Consider the following 4920-nt stretch of genomic DNA (forward strand, 5'->3'; position numbering starts at 1 on the left):
AAGCCTGCCATAAAAGGAAATGAAGTAGGGTGTGCCATCAGCAAGGTGGTAAAGAGGAAGCCCTGGACCCTGTTTTCTCCCATGAACACATCTATTCAGCAACAATTCATGGACAAATTACCTTTGTGAGCAATCCAGAAACTAATAGAAAGTCTCCTGCACCCCTGGTAAACATGAAACCAGACTCACTGAAACCAGTAGGGAGATTCAGGACACTCTCTCAACAGGATCCCTGCTCCTAGCATAGTGACATATGATCAGGAAGAGATCCCCTAGCAACCAGCTTCTCCCAGGGTAGAGAAAGTGTTGGTTAACACATGCAGTGCCCCAACTTTTCCAGTAAGTCTCCTCATAGGACTGGATTCTATCTTGTCGCTCTTGGAGCTCTGACAGATACAGCCACTATAGAAGTCATAGCTCTTCACCACTGCTCAGTACAGAACAAGCGGATGAACAAATTCCCAGCTTTCAACTTCTCTCTGGGAAGGGAAAATGTTGATCCATGAATACAGTGTCCCAATTTTTCTAAGGCTGTTCAAAGAACTGGCATCTGTCTCGGCATTTTTGGAGCTCTGACAGGCCCAGCACAGTCTGTCAGCCTTGGGGAGAATTGAAACAGTGGCTTGGGATGCTAAAAGACATGGCTATTGTCTCTGGCTCAGTACAGAGTGAGCAGACAAAAAATGAGAGCTGTCTCCTTCTCCCTGAAGAGGGAAAATGTTGGTTTGGTCATCCAAAGCTACAACTTTTCTGAGGGCTGCCCAAAGGACTGGCTTCTGACTTGCCTTCCTCAGAGTAATGAAGGGACCTGACAACCTAGCCCCTGTGGGAAAGTGAGAACAGAGATGAATATTTGGGATGGCAATTGACATCAACCCACCACCACTGCCACCTAGTTCAGCACAGATTGAGCAGACAAAAAACCCAGCTCCCAGATTCTCCCAGTGGAAGGAAAGAGTTAGATGAATTATCCAATGACCGAACTTTTCTGGGGAACTGGTTTTAGTCTCTCTTGACACAGTGCACTGATGGGACATAGCATACCCTAGATGCAAGAAGGCTGCAAAGAAAAACAAAAGTGTGTTAAACTAGCAGAAAGTTTTGAAAGCCTTCCAGAATCCCTAGCTGAGCTGATTGGTAAGAATCTTCTCCTGTATGAGTCCGGGAGAGGTGGATTCTTTGCCTAATGCACAGACTCTAACACAGAGATTCAAGGAAAGTGAAAAATCAGGCAAAGATGTTCCAAACAAAAGAATAAGATGAATTGACAGAAACAGACTCTATTGAAATAGAATTATATGGGTTTACCTGACAGAGAATTCAAAATAACAGTCATAGTGATGCTCACTGAGGTCAGGAAACAATGCATGAACAAAGTAAAAATTTCAACAAAGAGATAGAAAATATTTTAAAATGTACCAATCAGAAATCATGCCCCTGAAGAACATAATTGAATGAAAAAATTCACTAAAGGAATTCAACAGCAGACTAGATCAAGCAGAAGAAAATATCTAGGAAGTTGAAGACATTTTATTGCAGTGGAGGATAAAAAAGAGTTAAGAAAGCTTACGGGACTTAAGGGAGAGCATCAAGTATTGTGAAAGGTACACAGATTGAGAAGAGAGAGAGAGAGATGAGAGAACCAGAAAGCTTATTCAAAGAAATAATGAGTGAAAATTTCCCAAATCTGGGGAATGAAATGGATGTCCAGTTCCAAGAAATCTAACGAAACCAAACAAGATAAATCAAAAGAAATTTACACTGAGACACAATGCAATGAAATTGTCAAAAGTCAAAGACAAAGAGAGAATTTTGAAAACAGTAAGGGAAAAGTGACTTGTCACGTATAAGGGAAACTGCAAAAGACTGGTATTGGGTTTTTCAGCAGAAACCATGCAGAACAGAAGGGGGTGGGATGTTGTATTAAAAGTGCTGAAAAATGCTAACCAAGAATACTACACTCAGAAAAACTCTCCTTCAAAAATGAAAGAAAGATAAAGACCTTCCTAGAAAAACAAAAGCTGAAGTAATTTATCACAACACCTGCCTTATAAGAAATGCTAAAGCAAGTTCTTCATATTGAAACAAAAGGAAGCAAAACAGAACCTTAATAACATAAGAAACTATGAAACTCATTGGTAAAGGTTAAATATATAGACAAATGCAGCATGTAATGGTGGTGAGCAAATCACCTTTAATTCTAGTATAAAAGTTAAAAATAAAGTTAAAAGACAAACAATGACTATAACTAAAAATATATTAAAGGGCACACAAAATAGTTTTTGACAATAAAACCATACATAATGTGTTATAAGTATAAGGTATTTTATGTAAGTCTCAAGGTATCCACAGAACAAAATACATAGAGAAGTTACATAAAAGAAAAATAGCAAGGAATTAAACATATTGATAGAAAAATAAAAGCACAACAAAACACAGAGGAAGAAAGCAAGACAGGAAAAGACAAAGAACCAAAAGACTAACAGAAAACAATTAAAATGGCAGTATTAAATCTTTCAATCAATAATTACTTTAAATATAAATAGATTAAATTCTCCAATGAAAAGTCCAAGAGGGGCTAAAAGGATATAAAATCAAGACCCAATTACATGCTGTCCACAAGAAACTCACATTAGATTTAAAGATACATAGGCTGAAAGTGAAGGGATAGAAAAGATATTCCAAGCAAATGGCAAACAAAAGAGAGAAGTGACTATGTTTACATCAGACCAAATAAACTTTAAGTCAAAAACTGTCACAAGAGATAAAGCACATTATATAATGATAAAAGGGCCAATCCACTAAGAAGATATCACAATTATAAACATATATTCACACAACATCAGAACACTTAAGTATATCGAGCAAACATTGACACAACTGAAGGTAGAAGTAAGCAACAGTATAATAATTGAAACACAGAATAACAAAACTTATAGAATACAGCAAAAATAGTGTTAGGAGGGAAGTTTATAAAGGTAAACATCTATACTAAAAAGGAAGAAAGATCTTAAATACACATTGTAGCATTACACCCAAAGGAGATAGAAAAAAGAACAAATTAAGGCTAAATTCAGCATAGAAAAGAAATAACAAAGCCTAGAGCAGAAATAAATGAAATAATGAAAAGAAAAATAATAGAAAAAAATCAATGACACTAAAGAGTTCGTTTTTTGAAAAGGTAAACAAAATTGAAAAACCATTAGCTAGACTAAGTAAAAAAGAGAGATTAGAATGAATAAAATCAGATATTAAAGAAGAGGCATTACAACTGATGCCACATAAATAAAAGGATCATAAGAGACTACTATGAACACTTATATGCAAACTGGATAATTGAAAAGAAATAGATAAAGTCAGAGAAAGATACAACCTACCAAGACTGAATCATAAAGAAATAGAAAGTCTGAACAGACCTATAACTAGTAGGGAAATCAAATCAGTAATCAAATATCTCCCAACAAAGAAAAGCCCAGGCTCAATGATTTCACTCGTGAATTCTCCAAAACATTTGAAAAGGAAATAATGCCAATTCTTTTCAAACTCTTCCAAAAACTAAAGAGGAGGGAACACTTCCAAACTCATTTTATGAAGCCAAAATTACCATGATAAAAACATTACAGAACCAGACAAAACACTACAAGGAAAGAGAGCTACAGTCCCATAACCTTGATGAATATAGATGAAAAATTCTCAACAAAATACTAACAAACTAAATTCAACAGCACATTAAAAGTATCATACACCACGATAAAGTGAGATTTATCCTTGAGAAGCAAGGATATTTAAAAATATGAAAATCAATTATTGTGATGCACCACATTAACAGAATAAAGGGAAAAAGTCAAATGATTGTCTCGAAACATGCAGGAAGACATTTAATAACATTCAACACCCTTTCATGGTAAAAACCCAACAAACTAGAATAGAAGGAAACTATGTCAACATAATAAAGGTCATATATTAAAAGTCCACAGTTTACTACTCAGCCATAATAAAGAACAAAATAATGCCATTTGCAGCAACATGAATGCAACTAAAGATTACCATGCTAAGTGAAGTAAATCAGAAAGAGAAAGACAAATACCATATGATATCACTTATATGTGGAATCTAAAATATGGCACAAATGAACCTATCTACAAAACACAAACAGACACATAGAGAACAGACTTGTGGTTGACAAGGGGCAGGGGAGAGAGAGAGAGGTGGACTGGGAGTTTGGAGTTGGTAGATGTAAACTATTACATTTAGAATGAATAGAAAACAAGGTCCTGAATAGTTCAGGGAACTATTCAATATCCTGTGATAAACCATAATGGAAAAGAATATAAAAAATAATGTATAAAAAATAAAATTTATTAAATAACCTAAAAAAATAAAAGTCCACAGCTAATCATATTCAATGGTGAAAAACTGAAAATTTAGCCTACAGGTTCAGGAAAAAGGCAAAGATGCTCACTCTTGCTACATCTATCCAATATAATTCTGGAACAGCTAGCCAGAGCAATTAGGAAAGAAAATAAAATAAAAGGCATCCACATCAGAAAGCAAAAAGTAGAATTCTCCCTGTTTGTAGATGACATGACCTCATATAAAGAAAACCCTAAAGATGCCAGTTTAAAAAAAATATTAGAACAACTAAATTCAGCAATGGTTCAGGATACAAAATCAACACACAAAAATCAGTTGCATTTTTATATACCAACAACAAATTATCAGAAAAATATATTAAGAAAATGCCACTTACAATAACATCAAAGAGAATCAAAGAATTAAAATATTTAAGAATTAACTTAACTAAGGTGGTGAAGATTTGTATACTGAAAAATAGAATATATTGATGAAAGAAATTAAAGAAGACACAAAAAACTGAAAGGCATCCTGTGTTCGTAGACTGAAAGACTTAATATTGTTAGT

Source organism: Leucopleurus acutus (genome assembly GCF_964270905.1).
Source record: "Leucopleurus acutus genome assembly, chromosome: X".
Lineage (NCBI taxonomy): Eukaryota > Metazoa > Chordata > Mammalia > Artiodactyla > Delphinidae > Leucopleurus > Leucopleurus acutus.